This window comes from Ursus arctos, unplaced genomic scaffold, assembly GCF_023065955.2.
Source record: "Ursus arctos isolate Adak ecotype North America unplaced genomic scaffold, UrsArc2.0 scaffold_2, whole genome shotgun sequence".
Lineage (NCBI taxonomy): Eukaryota > Metazoa > Chordata > Mammalia > Carnivora > Ursidae > Ursus > Ursus arctos.
Window position 1 is genome coordinate 5,793,014 of NW_026622874.1, and position 22,765 is coordinate 5,815,778.

The following is a 22,765-nucleotide window of genomic DNA, read 5'->3' on the forward strand; positions in this document are numbered from 1 at the left end:
CTGGGTGGCTCAGTTGGTTAAGGGTCTTCCCTCAGTACAGGTCAAGATCTCAGAGTCCTGAGATCGAGCCCCGCATTGGGCTCTCCGCTCAGCGGGGAGTTTGTTTCTCCCTCTCCCTCTGCTACTCCCCCTGCCTGTGCTCTCTCTCTTTCTCTCTGACAAATAAATAAATAGAAATCTTTTAAAAAATAAATAGAGCTTTTCCTGAGGACTCCAGTCTTCACTGACCCCCCTTGCCTCTGATTCTGCCTCTGTCTGCAAAGCAGAGATATAATACTTGCTGCCATTTTGAATCTTAGTATTTCCCACATAGATGACAGACTTCTTTCGTGCAAGGACCACCCATTCTTTATCTTACCAGATTTTCTCTGGTGCCTATTATGGAGTCAGTTATATTGTAAATGTTCTGTAAATATTGATCAATTGATTGATTGAAGGTAGAGAAAAGGAATCTAGTATGAGCAAGAAAAGAGTTTCTGAGACATAGGAGAGGGGTTGTGTCTTATCTTAGGATTTACTTAGCACCCTAAAAATTAAAGGCCTTTTAGAAATGATTTCTCTTGGGGCTCCTGGGTGGCTCAGTTGGTTAAGCAGCCAACTCTTGATTTTGGATCAGGTCATGATCTCAGGGTCCTAGGTTGGAGTCCCGTGTCAGGCTTTGTACTCAGCAGGGAGTCTGCTTGAGGATTCTCTCTCTCTCTCTCTCTCTCTCTCCCCCCTGCCTCTCCCCCTGCTTGCATGCTCTCTCTCCCTCTCTAAAATAAATATATAAAACTTAAAAAAAGAAATTATTTCTTATTTCCCATAATTTTTATTTATTTATTTATTTATTTATTTATTTATTTGTTTGTTTGTTTATTTATTGGCAAACACCCTTTAGAATTATTTTTCCAGTCATCTAAGGAACTCAATTCAAAACCTTTCTCGGGTGGATGGGGGATGAGTGAAATAGGCAGTGGGGATTACGGAGTGCACCTGCCCTGATGAGCACCAGGTGATGAATGGAAGTGATGAGTCACCATGGTGTATACCTGATACTGATATTACACAGTATATTAACTAATTGGAATTTAAACAAAAACTGAAAAAAAAACACCCCACCTTTCCTGAGTACCTATGTGACAAAAGCTGTTACCCATTTTGAATGTATTCCTTTCTGTAGGGTTTTCCATCAAAGGACCCGTCTAATCACGTGTATGAGTTTCGTCTTAGAGAACTGACTGAGAAATTGAGGGGTCGCTACATGCCCCAAGCAGCACATTTGGTGGAACCAGGATTAGCATGTGGTTGTCTATTTATTTATTCTTTTAAAATATTTTATTTATTTGTCAGAGAGAAAGAGTGAGCGAGCACAAGCAGAGGGAATGACAGCTGAAGCAGACTCCCCGCTGAGCAGGGAGCCAGACTCGGGACTCGATCCCAGGACCCTGGGATCGTGACCTGAGCTGAAGGCAGACGCTTCACCGACTGAGCCCAGGTGTCTCTGTCTGTTTAAAACCTCCCCTGGAAGGTAAGCTCTTGAACACATGCAATTTTCCCTTCTTTGGTGACCTACATCTCTGAAAGTACTTTGGTTCACCTTTCCCTCGTCCTTAAGCACCCAAATTACACTTTAGCAAAACTGGGCTGGTGGAGGGATCTAACTGATGGCGAAATTCCTGCTGACCACACCCTGGGTGAGGCCGCCGTGGTCGGGAAGGCCCAAGCCTTCGGTCCTCGCTCCCGCAGAGCCCGGCGGCCGGCCCGCCTGTGCTCCAACCACCGGCTCACGGTGCCCAAAATATGAAAAGAAAATAAGGAGCCAGAAGGGAGTTGTCCCTGTGGGACAAGAATGTCAGCTGGCACTGGTTCATCCCATTTTCCCAGCTATTTTGACATGTGTTATATAAGGGAGCCGATTCCAAGACAAAACAAAAAACGAAAGCCTTCTGACTACGGAAGTGCAAACAGAATAAATTAGATCTGACTTTTCCTTTTAACTTTTTATTTACATAGGACGGGTTTGTTTCAGCAATGGCTTTTTATGTCCATGAAGCCACAAATCTAGTGTGGTAGTCCCCCTTGCTTACTATCTATGCTCATTTTTATTTCTCCAAACTTCCATAAGTTTCAAATATGTTTTCAATTTGCTGAAAATACTTAAGAATCATATGCACACATGCATATGTACAATAAATCACTTTTATAGGACTAATCAAATCCGGCATTCTTTTATAGCTCTCGGTGGTTCAGATTTTCAAGGCTGTGGCCTTGTATGGAGCTTCAACTTCATGGTCACAAAATAGGTGGGTCAAAGGTCAAGGTTCTGTTTGCAGGTTTTTTTTTTTTTTTTTAAGATTTTATTTATTTATTTGACAGAGAGAGACAGCCAGCGAGAGAGGGAACACAAGCAGGGGGAGTGGGAGAGGAAGAAGCAGGCTCCTAGGAAAGGAGCCTGATGTGGGGCTCGATCCCAGAACGCCAGGATCACACCCTGAGCCGAAGGCAGACACTTAACAACTGAGCCACCCAGGCGCCCCTGTTTGCAGGTTTTTGACCAGACACATCTAGGATCTAGTTAGAAGTGACATGGAGGAAGTGACTTCTGGCTCATCCCCATTTCTGTCAGGTCTAAGGAAGAAAAGGCACCCGATGTAGAAATGACAACGGTGACGTTGGTCTGGTGATTGCGGGTGGTGTGCTTATGGGTGACAGCCCCGTGAAAATGCTCAGGAGTCCCGAAGGAGACTTGCATTTCTGACTTCTCTTCTGAACTCTAGGGTCGTACATATCGTTTCTACCTGACGGCCTGATGGTCTTAAACAGCACGTGTCCGATAAAGAACTCTTAGTCCCACACCCTTGAAGCTTGCTACCCCCCACGCCGTCAGCCCCGTTTCAGCACACGACATCACTACTCGCCCTGTTGGTCATCTGAGAGTTTTGACAAATGTACGCAGTCTGTAGACACCAGCTCAATTAAGACGTGGAATTGTTCCGTTATCCTAAAATATGCCCCTGGGCTGTGTTGCAGTTGTCTTTCCTCCTGCCTTCAGCCCTGGAAACCACGCATCTATTTGCTGTCCCTCTGGTCTTTTCCAGAATGTTATGTAAATAGAATCGTACAGTTTTTGTGTTCTTTCTGGGCCATCATTTATCATGTATTTGAGATTCATTCGTATTGGAACGTGTTTCAATAGTTCATTCCTTCTCGTAGCTCCATGGTATGGAATACCGTATTCCGTGGAGTAGTATCCCTCGGTATGGAATACCATATTCTGTGGAGTAGTGTTCCGTGGCACCGCAGCTGGTCTATCCATTCACCTCCTGAAGGACGTTTAGGTTGTTTCCAGTTTTTGGTGACGATAAAAAGAACTGTTAGGAACATTGACTTATGTGCTTTTGAGCGAACATAAATTTTCATTTCTCTTTGGGTAAATAGGAGTGGCACTGCTAAGTTGTATGGTAAGTATATTTTTAACTTTATAAGAAACTGCCAAACTGTTTTCCGGAGTGGCTGTACCATTTTACATTCCCACTGGCAGTGTGTAAGGGATCCGGTTTCTTTTATTTTTCGAATAAAAATAGAGTGTGTAATGATATCTGTTGTGGTTTTAACTCGCATTGCCTTATTAGCTGATGACGTCAAACATCTTTCTGTATGCTTGTTTGCCATTCATACACCTGCTTTAGTGAAGAGTCCGAGTCCTTTGCTGTTTTCCAGTTGGATTGTTTGTTTTCTGCCTCTTGAGCTAAGAAGGTTTTTGTTAATAGTATGGATAGAACTATTTTTTTCTTTGGATATGTGGTTTGCAAATATTTTCTCCCAGTCTATACCTTGCCTTTTAAAATATATTTTATTTTTTAGAATAGTTTTGGTTCATAGGAACACTGGGCAGAAGGTGCACAGATTTCCCATATACCTCCTGCGCCCCCCTTCCCACAGCCTCCCCCACCGGAGCGGGACACTCATTACCAGTGACCAACCTACACAGACACGTCATTAACACCCACAGTCCAGAGTTGACACCAGGCTTCACTCCTGGTGTTGTACGTTCTGTGGGTTCGGACGAATGTATAATGACGTGTATCCAGCATTATATTATCTCACGGAATAGTTCTACTGCCCTAGAAGCCCTCGGTGCCCCTCCCCCACCCCTGGCCACTGCCGATCTTCCACTGTCTCCATAACTTTGCCTTTTCCAGAATGTCACAGACTTGGGATCATACCGTACGCAGCCTTCTCAGATCGGCTTCTTTACGCAGTCATGCGCATTTCAGGTTCCTACGCGGCTCTTCATGGCTGCATTTCTTTTTAGCACGAAATGATAGCCCACTGTCTGCATGGACCATAGTTTATTGATCCATTCGCCTGTGGAAGGACATCTTGGTTGCTTCCAAGTGCTGGCAATTAAACTTCCTTTAAGTTTATACCAGCACTTTCCCTGTCAGAGGTTTGCAGGTTGGTGGGGCTGTTGGTTAAGGTCCCCTCCCCCACAATGGCCAGGGATTGTTGGCATGTGACCAAAGCAAGGCGATCAGACACAGGGCAGAGTTTTTGATTTTAATGAAGTCCAGCTTATTAATTCTTTGGTGCTATATGTAAAAAGTCATTGCGTTACCCAAGGTCATCTAGGTTTTCTCCTGTATTATCTTCCAGGAATTTTATGGTTTTGTGTGTTAGTTTTGTATGTGATCCATTTTGAGTTAATTTTTGTGAAGAGTGTGAGGTCTGTGTCTAGACTCATTATTTTGCATCTGGATGTACAGTTGTTTTAGTACCGTTTGCTGGAAAGACTATTCTCCATTGCATTTTGCTTGGTCCTTTGTCAAAGGTAAGTTGACATATGTGTGTGTGTGTGTGTATATATATACACACACACACATACATATATCTATTTCTAGGCTTCTGTTCTATGGATCTATTTGTCTTTTTTCTTGTCAATACCGCACTGTCTGGATTACTGAAGCTCAATAGTAAGTGTTGAAGTTAGGTAGTGTCTGTCCTTCAACTTTGTTGTTCTCCTTCAATATGGTGTCAGCCATTCCTGGTATTTTGCCCTCCACATAAACTTTAGAGTTTGTTTGTTGATATCCACAAAACAGCTTGCTCAGATTTTGGTTGGAATTATATTGAATTTAAAGAGCAAGTTGGGGGGCGCCTGGGTGGCACAGTGGTTAAGCGTCTGCCTTCCGCTCAGGCGTGATCCCGGCGTTATGGGATCGAGCCCCACATCAGACTCCTCTGCTGGGAGCCTGCTTCTTCCTCTCCCACTCCCCCTGCTTGTGTTCCCTGTCTCGCTGGCTGTCTCTATCTCTGTTGAATAAATAAATAAAATCTTAAAAAAAAAAATAAAGAGCAAGTTGGGAGGAACTGATCTCTTGAGTTTTCCAATCCATGAACATGGAATATCTCTCCACTTACTTAGTCCATGATATCCTTCCTTGGAATTTTGTAGTTTTCCTTATATAGATCTTGTTCATATTTTGTTAGATCTATACCAAAGTATTTTGTTTGTTGAGGTGCTAAAGTAAAGGGTATTGTGTTTTTAATTTTGAATTCCACTTGGTCATGCCTGGTATATAGGAAAAAATATACAACTTTTGTATATTAGCCTTATATCCTACAAACTTGCTGTAGTCACTTATTAGTTCCAGTTTTCTGGTTGATTCTTTTGGATTTTCTACATCAGACAATCATGTCTCCTGCAAACAAAGATAGTTTTATGTCTTCCTTTCCAATGGGTTCAAATTTTATTTCCTTTTCTTGTGTTAATACAATAGCTAGGACTTCTAGTATAATGTTGAAAAGGAATAGTGAGAGGGAACATTTTTGCCTGGCTCTTGATCTTAATAGAAAAGCTTTGAGCTTTTCACCCTAAGTATGGTGCTATCTGTAGATTATTTGTAGATATTCCGCATCAAGTTGAGGAAGTTCCCCTCTATTCTTAACTTACTGAGAGTGTTTATTATGAATGGGTATTGGATTTTGTCAAATGCTTTTTTGTGCATCTATGGATATGATCATGGAAATTTTCTTCTTTAGCCTATTGATGTGGTGGATTATGTTAACTGATTCTCAAATGTTGAACCAGTTTTGCATATCTAAGATAAATCCCACTTGGTCATGGTGTATAATGCTTTCTAGACGTTGTTGAATTCTTTTTGCTAATATTTTTAAAAATTATTTTTAAAGATTTTATTTATTTGACAGAGAGAGACACAGCAAGAGAGGGAACATAAGCAGAAGGAGAGGGAGAAGCAGGTTTCCTGCTGAGCAGGGAGCTTGACGGGCTCGATCCCAGGACCCTGGGATCATGACCTGAGCTGAAGGCAGACACTTAATGACTAAGCCACCCAGGTGCCCCTATTTGCTAATATTTTGTTGAGGATTTTTACATCTATGTTCATGAGATATATTGGTCTGTAATTTTCTTTTGTTGTGATGTCTTTGATTTTGGTATTTAAAAAATGCTAGCCTCAGAAAATGGGTTAGGAAGTATTTCCCCTGCTTATATCTTCTGGAAAAGACTGTAGAGAATTAGTACAATTTCTTCCTTAAATGTTTGATAGAATTTACCAGTGAATCCATCTGGCCCTTGTGCTTTCTATTTTAGAAAGTTACTAAGTAGTGATTCTAATTCTTTAAAAGATATAGGTCTATTCAGATGTTTGTTTGTTTCTTCTTGTGTGAGTTTTGGCAGATTGCACCCTTCAGGGAATTGGTCCATTGCATCTAGATTGTAAAATTTGTGGGCATAGAGTTGTTCATAGTATTCCTTCATTATCTTTTTAAGAGATCTGAGTACGTTAGATTTAATTTGCTCTTCTTTTTCTAGCTTCTCAAGGTGGAAGTTTATATTGTGGTTTTAGATCTTTCTCCTTTTCTAATATATGCATGCAATGCTACAAATTTCCCTTTGAGATCTGCTTTCTATTGAGAGATCCTCAAGTTCAGAGATTCCTTCCTTAGCAGTGTCCATTCTGCTAGTAAGCCTATCAAAGGCATTCTTTCTTTCTGTTTCTCTGGTTTTAATTTCTAGCACTTCTTTGTGGTCCTTTCTTAGAATTTGCATGTCTCTGCTTACTTTGCATGGCCATCTGCGCATACTGTCTATTTCATCTATTGGGTCCCTAGCATATTTCATCCTAGTTGCTTTAAATCTCGATCAGATAATTTTAACATCCCTGCCATATCCGAATCTAGTTCTGATGCTTGCTCTGTCTCTTCCAACTGTGTTTTCTGCCTTATGCCATGTAATTTTTTCTTGATGGGTGAACCCGATGTACTGGGTTAAAGGAAGTGCTGTAAATAGGCTTTTAGTGATGTGGTGGTAAAGTGTGGGGGAGTGAAGCTTTCTATAGTCCGGTGATTAGATCTTGGGCTTTTAGTGAGCCTGTGTCTCTGCACTGGGAACTTCACAGTGCTTGTCAGTTTTGTCCCCCACTTAGGTGGGACGGGATGGCTAGAGATGGGTATTTCCCCTGCCCCAGGTCAGTTAGGCTCTGAAAAAACCCCAGCAATATATACTCTAGTTAAATAGTTTCTCCTGGGGCGCCTGTGTGGCTCAGTTGGTTAAGCATCTGCCTTTGGCTCAGGTCATGATCCCTGGGTCCTGGGATCGAGCCCCACATCGGGCTCCCCACTCAGTGGGGAGCCTGCTTCTCCTTCTCTTCCCTTTCTCCCTCTTTCCCCTTCTCATGCTCTATCTCTCACTATCTCTCTCTCTCTCTCAAATAAATAAATAAAATCATTAAAAAAAATAGTCTCTCCTGGGGATGGACTTTGTTTAAGAATGGAATGCTCTGGCGTATTTAAAAATGATTCCTTTCCCCCTCCTTTTTACCTCCAAACTTGCTCACGTTGAGTTTCCAGTACTTGTCAGTTATGGTTCAGGGTCCCACGCAGCTTCTGGCTTACGGGCTTCTGCTCAGATCAGTTGTGATTCTCCGCATCCACCTAGATGTCACTCCAATTTTTGTGGGCAGCAGTTTGTCTTGTAGCCTCACGTCTCTTATAAATCTGTTCAAAAACAAATTGTAGCTGAGTAGATTCAAAGATCTCACTGTCTTTATTCAACAATTCATGAACTGAGCACCCCACCTAGCAGGTGGAAAGAAGGTCCAAGGAGCTGTACAAAATGGACGGTTTTTATTTCATGTAAGCTCACCACCTTCCCTTAGGGGAAGGCAGGGAGTCTCATCACACAGATGACCTCACTAGTGCCACCAGAAAGTTCCAGACAGGTTTGTGATTCCACTTCTTGGAGAGGCTGAAACGGCAGTTAGGATAGGTATTAAGTCTTGGTGCGGCTTATCACAAGTGACTCCATTTTGGGCCTGTTGTTTCTTTCTAATAGACATAAGAACAGCGGTTGATTTTTTAGTTCGTTCTGCTCTCTACTTGTTGTCAGGATGGAATGGCAATCTCCAAGCTTCTTACGTATTGGACTGGTTGTGCCCTGTCTTTTAATCCTCTACACAGTGTTTCTCAGAGAGCAGAAATTCTTAATTTTAATCATGTCCATATCTTCTTTTATGGCTCAAGCTTTTGTGTGCTATATATAGCTGAGAAATCCATGCCCGACTCAGGGTCACAAAGATTTTCATCTGTTTTCTTCTAGCAGAGTGGTATTTTTAAGGTGTAAATCAGATCACACCACTCCCTTGCTTTAAACTCTCCAAGGATTTTCCCTTGTATTTAGAATAAAAATCTAATTTCCTATTCCTGATCTACAGAGCCCTGCATGGTCTTGCCTTAGGCTTCTTCTTTGACCTCTGTCTGCTTCCTACCCCTTTCTCCCTCATTCACTCAGCTCCAGCCACATTTGCTTTCTTGCTATTCTTCATACTCTCCTTGGAGCCCTTGTACTTGCTATCACCTCCGTCTGGATAAGTTCCCTTGTAATAGGGGCCCAAGGGTGCAAGAGCACCTGCCTCTGGGGATCCCAAAGAAAAGAGGTTCAGCAATTGGCTGCTGATAAAATCCAAAGGCAGAGACAAGTAATGGTGAAACAGGATAGGAATTTATTTCAGTAAGGCCAACACCAGGAAGATAGCAGACTAGTGTCTCAAAGACTGTCTCCAAAGTGCTGAAGATACTTCTAGATTTATATAAGGAAAATGTGGGACAAAGGTCGGTGGGTCCGTGCAGGTGAGCAGCAAAGGTCTGGTCTATCATTGTCTTGGGGTCAGTCACAAGAGGTCTGGCCGGCTCCGGGCAGCCCCCATTGCTGGAGGGGATGGTGTTGGTTCCCATGGGGGATGCTTTGCCTGCAGGGTCTTTTGTCTAAGTTAAGAGATAAGCTGGAAAGAAGAATTTAATCAATTAGAAAGTACAGACCGAGGTCAAAATGGAGGTGGCCAATGTCCTCTTTCACGCTCTTAGATCCTCACATGGCTCGCTTCCCAATGCTTAGGACTCTGCTCAAATACCACCTTCTTGGGGAGACTCCCGTCCACCAGTCTGTCTAAAATAAGACCCGTCTTTTACTTGTGATCCTGCTCTCTCTTTCTACTGTCTTTGTAGCACTTATTGCTCTCTGGGGTTCCTTCGTTTATTGGATTACTTGGTTTCTCGCCTACTGGTACCCCTAAAGTGTAAGTTCTTTAAGGGCAAGGGGTCTTCTGTTTTGTTTACTAGTGTATTTGCTGAGTCAAGAACAATATCTGGCACAGAACATTTGCTTAGTAAATATATATTGAAAAAACGAATTACACATTCCTAAAGAAGATGTCTAATAGCTGGGGAAACTCAAACTATGAACCTTGGCATAAAGGAGAGAGTGAAATTAGGACCAAGTGGGGCTTGTTTTGAAGCAAAAGAAGAATGGAAATTTTCAGCGGGGCTCCGGAGAGAAGTCTTCTGAGCAGGGACACAGCCGGTTCCAAAGAACAGTGACCCGTGCATGATTCCCTCATGTAAATAGAGTCCAAGAAGAGACTTTCAGCAGTTGAAGCCCACTGCCTTGCTCTAGGGCGAGATTTCTCTCGGGACCTCGAGCTTAGCACGATTTTGGGGACCCTTCTGAGCTTCATATTTTAGTGCCTCTAGCTTAATTATTGACAGGGACAATATCTTTTGGTCCATAATTAATAGTTCAATTAGTATTAGCATAAGAGTAGACATAGAGCTCAATCGATTAAATTGAGGGTTCACAAATAAACATTTATGGTCAGTTGATTTCCCAAAGTGCCAAGACAATTCAGTGGGGAAGGAATAGGCTTTTGAACAAATGGTGCAGGGACAACTGGATAGTCACAAGCAAGAAAATGAGTTGGATCCCTACCTCAAACCATTCACAGAATGAATCATATCAAAATGGACCTAACACTATACAACTTTTAGAAGAAAGCGTAGTGGTAAATCTTTATAACCTTGGGTTAGCCAGTGGTTTCTTAGATACAATACAATGAAGTCTTATCTGAACATAAAAGGGGAATGATTGGGGCACCTGGGTGGCTCAGTTGGTTAAGTGTCTGCCTTCAGCTCAGGTCACGGTCCCAGGGTCCTGGAATCAGCCCCATGTGGGCTCTCTGCTCAGGAGGGAGTCTGCTTCTTCCTCTTCCTCTGCCCTTCCCCCCACTCATGTGTGCTCTCTCTCTCTCTTTCTCTCTCAAATAAATAAATAAAATCTTAGAAAAATAAAGGGGGAGTGATGCACACTACCTATTGGTACATACTACGACATGGATGAGTCTTGAAAGCATGCTGTGTGAATGGAGCCAGCTAAAGAAGAACCATGTATTTTGTCATTCCATGTCCAGCACAGGCAAGTCTCTATAGAAAGAAAGTAGATCAGGGGCTGCCTAGGGCTGGGGGGGATGGTGAAGGGGGTTGGGGAGGGGACGCCTAAGGGTTTCTTTCTGAGGGGACAGCAATTTCTCAAATTAGATTGTGGTGACGATTGCATACTCCTGCGAAGTTGCTAAAACCATTGAATTGTACTCTTCCCATGGGTGATGTGTCTGGTAGGCAAATGATACCTCATAAAGCTGCTCCTAAATGGTTCTAATTAGAAATGCATGCCTGATGGGGCGCCCAGGGGCACAGTCAGTTAAGCATCCAACTCTTGGTTATGGCCCAGGTCCTGGTCTCAGGGTCATGGGATCGAGCCCCATGTCCAGCTCTGCGCTCAGCTCAGAGTCTGCTTGAGAATCTCTCTCCCTCTCTCTCTGCCCCAACCTCTCCCCTACCCCGTCTCTCTCTAAAATAAATAAATAAATCTTAAGGAAAAAAAAAGGAAATGCATGTCTGGTTTCAGTATCGCATTCCCTGCCCCCACCCCACCCCCCATTTACTGAGCAACTTCTATGCACTATGGGCTCAGATGCCAGGACAGATGAAGCATGCTGCTGCTGTTGAGCACCTGAGCTCATGGTTAAGTGAAGAATCCAAACGCGTAAACACAGAAATTGAAATTCAAACAAAGCACTCTAGGATTCAGGAAGGCAGACGGAGAGACTTGCAAAGCACCAGGGAGTGTATTCTAAATGATGGCGTTGTGCTTTGAAACACAGTGATGTCACTCAGTGTTCTCCCTGCAAAAAGAGAAGGCTGTTCTTTTGGTTATTTCAGTCCATTCAGAATGGCCTCACTCATTAGGGTCTCCCGAAAGCTCTGTTCAGAATAGCGTCTGTAAGCACCCACTTGAGAACCACGAAGCCACTAAAATGGGCATCATTTCCACTCTGTCGAAGCTTCCCATCAGGGTGGACAAACATGTCGAAGGGCAGACAAACAGAGCTGCACGACACGGCCAAACATAAACAGAGACCTTACCCAGCAAATCAACGGAATTTGAAATATTGACATTCTGGACGGGGATTAGGACTGGTTCTTCTGTTCTGGGTTAAGATGGCTGGAGCCGGTCCAAGGGCACTGGTTTCACTACCCTCCGCAAACAGAGATTGGATTATTTCCTCTCCATTCACCCTTGCTCCACATTTGGGATTTTAAATGTGCTTGTAAACATTGATCAAGCTTGGTCTATTTTCTAAGAGTTACACACTGGGGATACAAAAAATTAGATACCTCCCTGCCGTTCGGGGGCTTGGCAGTGACAAAAACTAGGAAAATGCCAGAACTTGTCACCAAGAAAATATTGGGAAGCTTTCTTACAAATCGAAGAGATCCAAACTCCAAATAAGCATGTAAATGTTTGGATCACTGTCTGAAAGCAACTTGGCCTCTAAGCCTTACCCAGGATTAGTTAAGAGCCCATGCTAGCTTATTCCATGGGAATTGTCTTAATTGTCTTATTGTAAACTAATTGGATTTTTTTTTTTTTTGGGGTCAGATGAGCTGATCTCATTTTGACTGGAAGCTGGTTTTTCCTTTTCTATTTGTGGGAAGCAGCAGGCCTAAGTAGATCAGCACTGTGGCTTGTGTACGTATGGATAGCTAATGTTTCTCTCTCAGGCATTTTTAGATAGGGAAGATTCTGGATGCGATGCTGTCGGCAGGGTCCAGTGCAAACCTTCAATGAATCTGTGTTCAACGTTTCTGACCTTGGAGGTCATCTCTTAGAAACAGCTGGGTCTGCGGCACATTGGTCCCTCTGAAGGTCTGTTATGAAAGCAGTCAGTGAGCCAGGGGCAGAGAAAGTGGCCCGCGGATCCTCAAAACGTTTCCCAAGGACCTGAAGACCACAACGACCAACATCTTCGTGCCATTTAGTTGTGCTCACAGGGAGAAGCTGCTGCTGAAGACTGGATGCATTCGGTCAAGGACATAATAAAAATTTTTTCCATATGTTGGCTGAACCTTTATGGACCTATAATTTGATTTTCTGAGATGTAATTTGATTTCACTTGCTGCCTTAATTCTAGATTTGCCTACGGCAAGCAATAAATTGGGTCTTACCCCAGCCTTGTCCAAAAGGCTTTCCTAACCCCTCCAAGTTGGATGACATACCTCTTCTCAGAGCTCCCAAAATACCCTTCACATTTCAATATTGCTGCTATTTCCTTATTCTTTCATAACCGTAATTATCTTTATTTATCTGACTCCACTACCAGACTGTGAGCTTCTTGACGATAGCAATATTAAATTGTTTCTCTCTCCCTTGCTTGGCACGAGGCAGGTATTTAACAAACCCTATTTATTTACTTATTTAGATTTTATTTATTTATTTGAGAAAGAGACAGAGACAGAGAGAGCATGAACGGGGAAGGGGAAGAAGCAGAGGGACAAACAGACTTCCTGCTGAGCAGGGAGCCTGACACGGGGCTCGATCCCAAGACCCTGAGATCATGACAGGAGCTGAAGGCAGACGCTCAACTGACTCAGCCATCCAGGCGTCCCTAGCAAATGTTTTTTAAATACGTGGTTGAATACATGGGTGCATGTCTGCGTGAATGAGTAATGGTGCAAGGGTAAACATGTCGCAGCACCGTGGGATTTAGCGGTCCTACGGTGGTGATACAAATCCCCATCTATAAGGGGCCACCAGGGATTGGCTGCGTAAGTCAAAAGTGATTTAGATCCCATACCGGCTAAGGTGGTTAGAAAGTGAGATTCTGTGGGGCGCCTGAGTGTCTCGGTCAGTGGGTTAGACTTCCGACTCTTGATCTCAGCTCTGGTCTTCATCTCGGGGTCGTGAGTTCAGGCCCCACATTAGGCTCCCCGCTGGGTGTGCAGCCTACTTAAAAAAAAAAAGTACAATTCTGTGTCATGAATTCTATTTTGGGGAGATGAGTTCTGGAGAAGTTGGGGTGAAGGGAGGATAGGTTAGGACACAGAGGTAAATTGAGGAATGTCAGGTCGAGCACAGAGAACATTAGGTCTTTGACCGCATGGGATTGAGACCTAGAAAGCAATACATGGGAATAAAGGGGAAGGAAGGGCGTCTGGGAGTTGGGGACCTTCTAGATTAGAGACTTTTGGTTCCCAGGCATTTGTCATGTCATTGGAAAAGACGTGATGAAGGGTTGGGACTTTTGGCATTGGTCTAGAAGTCTGCCCTGGGGCGCAGGGGGGCTGTCAGAACTGTAACCAGGCAGACAGAGCCCTGGTCATTTTGCAGGAGAAGGACAAGTGTCCACTGTCACCTGCCACAGTGAACACAGCAATTTAAGTCACTGGATTCCACGAAAAAGGAATTTCTAACCCTGAAATTAATTCCCTGCTTTATTTATTTTCAAATGCTGAACTTTGGTAGTCTCTTCCTTTTTGCCACTTGTATTAAGAATACAAGAACACACACACACACACACACACACACACACACAGAGTTCCTGCAGGCTCACTGCTTACAACTGAAACAGTGATTCCGACTCTGATAAGGAACCCAAGGAACAGGTACGCGACCCGGAACAAAGTCTGCATATGTTATGGTCCCATCAGAACCGGAGAAGGAAGAATGAGGTTTATTTCTTGCAGAGGACGTGGTTCCAGTGAATGAAAATAATGCCCCCGGGAGTCCCATGAAAATAGCAGGGATTTGATCCAAAAAGTAAATTATCAGGACAAGTTAAAGCAGAGTCGAGTCATCGAGCCTCGGCGGGGCCTGCCCGTGCATGGCTAAGGTGTAATTTAACACAGACCGACGTATGTTTTCTTGTTACTCGGTATGTAGTTGTCTGTGCTTGATGATCGTCTGCGTTTCTGTTTTAGATAAAAATTGGGAGCTTCCCTTGGCTGACGCTGTTCAGAGCCAGCAGACCTCGGAGTGGGAGTGTGGAAGGAGGTGGGGTTCTATCCACAGTGGCTGATGGGCGGCTCTCAGACCCTGGTGACCTCAGATCTTGAATCATTCCTGCCACTGTTACTAGTAAATATCTCACCCTGGGCGTGTTTCCGGGCATCGGGCGATCCGGCTTGCTCTCTGTTCCACTATGCGTGCTGCTCAGAAACCGCACTGGGTTAGCTGCAGACAGCCCTGGCTGTGACGCAGGGAAAATGGCCTTATTTCCTTACACGTTGAATGCCAAGGCTTGGGCTGGTGAGAAGAGGATTATGCCAGACCAATGTTATTTCCTTTTGTGCTAACAGGGCAGGATATATGGCGGTGGGTGGTGGAGAGTGGAGGGTGGAGGACAGGGGAGTAGCCCCCATGGATGTGAATAAGGCAGTCGATTCTAGATTCTACGTCCCACGATACGCTAAGCCAGAAGCTGAGAGGCTGGTAATACTATTATTAGCCCATTGAAAATTCCTAAACAATGCTTATCAGTGACTCCTTATCAACTCAAGGATGTCCTCAGGGGTAAGTTCTTTATCAGTAATTCAGACAAAGATATTGAAAGTATTCACGAAATTTGGACAGTGCCCCCATTTGCAGGGAGGGGATACCATCAACTTGAATCTTAGCAACAGAAAGAGGCATGACTTTGAAAAACCAGAAATTTTGTCTATGGAAACCAAAATTGGCTCTTAATCTCAGCAGGGACAAAATGTATGTTAAAATCTTTAGGAGTCAGGGATGTCGACTCAAGGGGGCTGTGAGACCAAAGAGTCAGGAACGCAGGAGAAGGGACCCCCATGTCAGGCCATAAGCTAAATGAGTTAGCGATGTCATACCAGAATTTTAAAAATTCATTGTGATCAAGACCAAATGGAAGGGAGTACATCACCCCGGGGCTGGAGCTCATCTCTCCGTGGCATTCAGCAGTATTGGGACTCGGGTTATTTGTTATGATCCCGCTTTAAAAGGAGCAAACGGTCTAGGCAGAGCCCCTCGCGGTGACGGTAGATGGGACGCACAGAAGGGTAAGGAGAGCCCCTCACACGGGGTAGCCGCTGGGGCGCTGCCTTGGGAGTCCGAGAGCGGAGAGAGCACTCTTCGGTGTGATTCTCGAGTCCCTCCTGCGGGGTCAGATTGTTACAACTCAGCTTTCCCGAATAATGAAAAAATAGGTAAGCTGACGGGCTAAAATTAGCTGCTAATTATTTGCAAAGCACTTCCCTGTCAGGTTCTCCTGTGCTTGCCCTACTTTGGTTTGTCCCCAGCTGTAGAGACCATTAATCTTTTTAAACAACTGCGGAATGACAGCAGCACTTTCTGGGCCTGAAATGCAGGCTTCTTTGGGATTCATTCCGGCCAATGACAGCCCTTCGCTAAAATGCTAACCCGTAAATAAGAGAGGGAGCAAACCTGAGGTTCTCGGACCACATTCTGGCAGTTAGATGCTTCCAGTAGCAGGGTCAGTGGGACCCCGAGCTGGTCTGGGTGCCCTGTGCGTCCCTCGGTCTGTTTCTTATACTTTCATACGTGCTTTTCAACTTGTCTCTTTGTGCCCTAGGTCAGTGCCTCTCAAATTTCACTGTACATTCAGATCACCTGCGATCCTGTTAAAACCCAGATTCTGGTTGAGGAGGCTTGGGGTGGGGCCCGAGAGTCTCATTTCCGGCAGAAGTCCGTGCTGCTGGTCCTGTGGAATGCACTAGCAACGCCTTGAGAGCTGGGCAAAGGTCTTTTGATCCTTTTTTTTTTTTAAGATTTATTTATTTATTTGCGAGAAAGACTGCACACGTGCTGGACCAGGGAGCAGGGGAAGGGGCAGAGGGAGGAGCAGACTCCCCACTGAGCAGGGAGCCCCATGCGGGACTCGCTCGATCCAAGAGACCCCGGGGTCATGACCCAAGCTGAAGGCAGATGCTTCACCGACTGAGCCACCCAGGTGCCCTCTTTCTTTTCTTTTTTTTCTTTTTTCTTTTTTTAAAGCTTTGTATTGAAGCATAACTTAATTCAGAAAGGTGTGCAAATCATGGTATTTCCAAAACCAAACACGCTTATTAGCCATCCCCCCCCCACCCTGCTGAAGAATTAGAACGTGCCTGGTCTAGTCACCACGTGTCCCCAAGGATAGATGGAATCTGACCTCTTTCGCGTTTGCCGTTCCCTACAATACCCCAGGGAACATACTTGGACATGACCCTTCGTTCGTGGGCGCATGAGGGTCTCCAGGACCCAGCCCGAGCTTGATTTCGATGGCAGTCTGGTGCTCCACCGAAACAGGAAACACCAGTGCTTTCTATCTCTTTGAGGACAGGAGAATTTGGGCTCTGGATGGCTTCTGCGTGAGGAATCAAAGGCTGATGACTGACTGGTAAACGCTGCCAACAGCCTTCAGTTGTTTGTCGTTTTACTGTCGTCAAGCAGAAACAAAGTGTGACCAGTGCCCCTTCGTGACAGAAGGAGCTTCCTTCTTTACATAAAGTCTAAATTTAGAAACCATGACCCTGTAATTTGTTGAGAGGAAATAGGCTTGGAGTTTTGAAGAAGTATCTCATATACTAGTTTAGAATCTGAGGAGCGTTTTCTGAAAATGCGTTGGGTGAAGCCCTGTCTCCGGTTCTGAGGGAGAGCACCCCTACTGTTAATTAGGGACAATAATTTGGCCAGGACCGGGGTTCATAAAGCAGCATAGGGTCTAAATAATTCTGGTTAACAGCGCTTTTCTGGGCTGGGGTTACGCTAAGGTCTCTTTCATGCACGAAAGATGCCCCCGCGGTGGCAGGGCTACCCGGCTGAAGAAAGCAACGTGTCCGGTTAAAACACGATTCATGCTCCGCTGATTCCACTGACAAAAGATCTACAGTGACCTCTCCCAGAATCTAGCCTCACCGTGCTCCGTAACTGTAGATACCGAAACCTTGGATGCGCTGCCAGTGACTGCTTCAGGCTAATCATTACAAAAGGACCTGGATTTCCTAAGTGTCTGCAGGTCATTTTTGTGTAAAGATTATTTATGACTTTACCAGGCTGCCTGTTAAGGGATCCGTTTTTCGTATGATCGCTGGTGTATTCTTAAAGGTCTCCAACTGTTGTGATTAAATGGGAGATAGATGATACTTTTCTTTTTAATGCAAGCAATTTCCCTGGAGATGTGACCCAATCTGAATTTCCTGCACACGCAGGCTTGGCAGAGCCACTGAAAACGTTCATGCCCGGGCGCTCCTAAATGAAGATGTTTGTTGGTGGATTGTAAAAATACATGGTACTCGGGGGACCAGCAGCTGGTTCCAGACATCTGAGGGATTAGCACAAAGATTAGTAAAATGATCCGTGTGTACGTTAAGGCCCACGCGTTGGTGGGAAGCTGGGTTAGGGTTATGAGAGTAGTTGCTTTTTCACGTGCGTGTGTTCACTCACAGAATGTGCAACCAGAGCTCATCTAATCACTGGGAAAGATCCGCTGCGGGTGTATTACATGTCAGATGCTATGGCAGGCGCCGAGGACACAGACATGAGCGTGAGTAGTTCCCATCCTGGCGTGATCCAGACGTTGGCATTAGGGTGAGAACTTTCAAGATGCCTTGTCCTGTTGATATGAACAGTGACCAACCCAGAACTTAACACAGTAAATATTCCGATGAAGAATTCGTATCCTTCAATACAGGAATGTTCTAAGAAGGTGCGATGGGAACCCAAAGGAATACTTATCAACCCAACCTGGGGTGGAGGGGCAGAGGCCAGAATCAGGGAAGTCTTCATAGAGGAAAAAATATATTGCTGGTGTGATAGGCTGAGTAATGGCCCCCAAAGACGTCCGTGTCCTGTCTCCAGCACATGTGAATATGTAAGCAGCAAAAGGGACTTTTGCAGATGGGACTGACTCGATTAAACATCTTGAGATGGGGGATTAAGTAGGTGGGCTCAATGTAGCCACGGGGTCCTTACGGGAGAGAGGCAAGAGGGTCCGAGTCCAAAGGAGATGTGAGAGAAGCCTGATGGGTTCTGCCCTTGAGCTTCCAGAAAGAACCAGCCTTGCCGATCTCCTTGACTTTAGACTGATGAGACTGACTTTAGACTTCTAAACTCTGAAACTGTAAGATAATAAATCGTGTTGTTTTAAGCTACTAGGTTTGTGGTGATGTCATAGTAGCAATAGGAAACCGAGACACTGGTCGACTCTTTCCCTGGAACCCGCCCTTCCCGGTGACTCCCTTATACATGTAGAGACTCACCCAGGGCTGCGGTCTCTCAGCCCGACTCCCTTTCTTCCAGGGAGCTCGGCCTTCCCTCGGTCACTCACTGCGTTCGCTGGAGTCTCCCGGTGACATTACTCATGATTGCAGGTCCTCGTAACTTTCACTTTCCAGGCTCCCGCTCTGACCACCACTTCCTGTTTTTCCAGCACTCTCTCTAGAGCCCGATGCCCGTGATCCTCCAGTCCGGCTGGATCCTGCCATCCCCTGGCCCCACCACCTGTTCACTGTCCTTCACCCCTGATGTCCCTGCTTCCCTCCCAACCCGATTTAGATTTCTTGGGCAAGCATGGTAAACATTCCCTTGCCTCTCTTGCTTTGCCATATTTGCTTGCCAGAATTCCACCCCTGCTTATATCCGATTTTCTGCCTACACCTCGTCTGCACTTGGACGGCTGAGTGTGACCGAAGAAAACATACACGCATGCTGTTGGGTCTAACTTCAACTCAGAACCACTAATCTTGAGTAGCCCTGGTGCTGCCTGGCCCCCATCCTAGACTGGCGTGGTCCAAGCTCCCACCCTCTTCCCCTCTCCCCAGCTAACACATCCCCTCCCTCTCCTTCACCCCCACCCTGCTTCTGATCTCAGGAAATGGGCCGTCAGCGGAAGGCTCCTGCGACCTCCCACCATCGCTTCTTGCCGCCTTCTGCTCTCCTCTCGCAGAGGCTCTTCCACTCCCTGCTGTGACTCCCGGTGGACTGTCTGTGCGCCTGTCGCAAGCCGACCTCTCCATTGCCGCACCAGTTCCCGTCCTCTGTCCCCTGCTCAAGAACAGCGCTCCTGACGTTGCTTCCTTCCTCTCCAATGCAGTTATTTCTCATCTTGGATTTGGGGTCATCCCCGTGTTGTAGCAAAACTCCTCTTGCTCTCTGTTTTCTCTCCTTCCGTTCCTCTTGAACCCACTCCAGTCAGGCTTTCTTTCCCGCCGTCTTACTGAGATAGCTCTGGTGGAAGGGGTCAGTGACTCCAGGCTGCCAAACCCAATGGTCAGGCCCCATCTAAGTTCACTTTCCAGAAACACTTGACACAACGATCACACCTTCTTTCTTGAAACGCTGTTTTACTTTGGTTTCGGGGACCCTTTCTCTGTTCTCCTCTGCTCAGCTGATGACTCTCCGTTTCTACGTGTCTGGCCAACCTCTAGACACCTGGAGACCCAGGACTCAGTTCCTAGAAGTCTTCTCTGGCTACACTCACTCCCCAAGGATCTCATCCTGACCCATGCTTTTTTTATATTATTATTATTATTATTTATTATATTATGTTAGTCACCATACAGTACATCCCTGGTTTTTGATGTAAAGTTCGATGATTCATTAGTTGCGTATAACACCCAGTGCACCATGCAATACGTGCCCTCCTTACTACCCATCACCAGTCTATCCCATTCCCCGACCCCCCTCCCCTCTGAAGCCCTCAGTTTTTTTCTCATAGTCCATAGTCTCTCATGCTTCATTCCCCCTTCTGATTACGCCCCCTTCTTTATCCCTTTCTTCTCCTACCGATCTTCCTAGTTCTTATGTTCTGTAGACCCATGCTTTTACTATGCTCACTGCTCCCAAATTTGTATTCCCCCCCCCCTTTTTTAAGATTTATTTATTTATGTATGGTGACTAACATAATGTAATAAAAAAACATTAAAAAATATATAAATAAAAAAAAGATTTGTTTATTTATGTGAGAAAGAGAGAGAGCATGAGTAGGGAGGGGTAGAGGGAGAGGGAGACACTCTCCAGCAGACGTTGAGATGAGCATGGAGCCCAATGTGGGGCTTGATCCCATGATCCTGAGATCATGACCTGAGCAGAAATCAAGAGTCAACTGACTGTGTCACCCAGGCGCCCCTGCATCTCCCTTTTGAGCCCCAGCATCTAGCCACTGCCTCCACATCCTTCCTTGAATGGCTAATAGGCATATCAAAAGTAACAAGTCTGAGGCTGAGCTCCTGCTTGCGGCCTCTACCCCGGCGACATACCATTACACCTGTTCCCCCTGTGGGTTTCCCGGCCTCAATAAATGGTCACTCCATTCCTCCAGAGACTCCAGCCTCAGTCTTGACTCTCCTCTTCTACCCACACCCCGTGTCTAATCCAACAGCAAATTCGGTCAGCCGTATCCTCACGATATGCTCAGGATCCAAGCACTTGCCCTCTGTACCACTACAACTAGGGTCCAAATCCTCCCACCCCCGCTCTCCTGGGTTATTGTATTGGCCTCATTGTTGATTTCCTTGTTTCCGCCCTGGCTCCCTGTCCCAGCAAGAAGGGTTGATTTTCAAAGTAGAAACCATTTATTTAAGACACATTTATTTATTTATTTATTTTAAAGATTTTATTCATTTATTTGAGAGAGAGAAAGAAAGAGCAAGCACAAGCGGGGGCAGAGGGAGAAGCAGGCTCCCGCCGAGCATCTCTAGATGCCGAAGCTCTCGGGGGCCAAAAGGCTGAAACTGGTCTGCCTCTTTGACCTCGGTTCTGAACAGACCCTTCTTGTGTTCCAGCCACACTGGTCTCCTTGCTGTCCCTTGAAGAACCCAAACACGCCTCTACCTCCAGGACTTGTAATGGGGGTTCATTCTGCCTGGAATGTACACCCTCCTCCCCCAAATCTCATGCCTTGCTTTCTCGCTTCTTTTAGGGCTCATGGAGTCAGGGAGAACTTTAGAAAACAGCACTGTCTTAACTGCAAGCCCAGCACTCCCTTACCTGCAAGCCCAGCACTCCCCTTCCCCGGTCCCTCCTCCCCATATTCGTCTGCATGACATTCATTTATGCTCTAACAATATTATTGTATATTTACTTGTGGGTCTGTTTACGGCTTGACTCCCTCTGCTAGAGTATAAACTCCATGAGAGCAGGAATTTGAGCTACTTTGTTCACTGCTATATTCCCAATGCTTAGAATACTTTCTGGCATGTGGCAGATACTCCCCAAATACTTGAGGAATGACTAGGTTTGGCAGATAAAGTACAGGATGCCCAGTTACTCTGGACTTTCAAATGAATGACACATGAATTGTTTAGTATCAGTGTATCCCGTGGAATATCTGGACATACTTACACTAAAAAAATTATTTGTTGTTTATTGGAAATTTAAATTTTTTTGTGTGTCCCATATTTATCTTTACTAAATCCAGCAATCCTATGAACAAATGAATACTTGATGAGGGTCTTGAAGAATTCTGGAGGAAGACAAAGGGCAAGAAAAGACATTCTGCAAAAGAATGAATTTGCAAAGGTGCACAGGTGTGAAAACAATAACAGAACTCACCCAGAGAAGAATAATTTAGAAAGGCTAGCCTATCCTCAACTCTGCCAGAATTACTTTGTTGGAAAATTAGACTTTGAAAGGGTCAGTTCCAACACTTGGACAGACTTTACATCTTATCTTTACAGAGGGGTGATATTAGAAGTTTATAGAAATTTAGAAGACAGAATCTTGGTTTCTCCACCACATCTCTGTTATGGGGAAGGATATACAAAATACAAGAACATCTGGGGGTGGGAGAAAACATATTTTTGCTGTTTCAACCTTGGGATTACATGAAGCCATTCACAGTTACCGTATTATTAACACTGCTGATATTCTTGGGCCTAACGTCTCTGGATGAAGTCTCTCCCCTTATCATGGAGAAAGTAATGTGCCAATTAGATATTTTTGCCTGAGAGAGATGTGGCCTACACGGTGATGCTATCGTGTGGTGTTCACAGGCCTCTTCAAGACTGAGGCACCCATTCACCAGCTGTCAGGAGTGTTGACGGCTGGTTGCTCTGGTTTGAATGATTTTCTGTGAATTGCCATTCACCAAAGAGAACCACTCTGCCCAAGTCATACCCTCAACCTGGGCGGCTT

At 45.0% G+C, this 22,765-nt stretch overlaps 1 long non-coding RNA gene across 2 annotated transcripts in view; it reads right to left on the reverse strand.

The window, feature by feature from the left end:
• Positions 1–19,139, reverse strand: part of LOC123001609 (uncharacterized) — a 35,554-nt gene extending 16,415 nt beyond the window's left edge. The window contains exons 1-2 of one of the 2 annotated variants that reach the window (XR_008960328.1): positions 18,892–19,139; positions 7,826–8,001 (exon numbers count right to left, since the gene is read on the reverse strand). This is a non-coding gene — a long non-coding RNA (uncharacterized LOC123001609). The remainder of the gene's footprint in view (positions 1–7,825; positions 8,002–18,891) is intronic. The other variant, XR_006410684.3, reaches the window with a different exon arrangement.
• Positions 19,140–22,765: the final 3,626 nt, after the last annotated feature.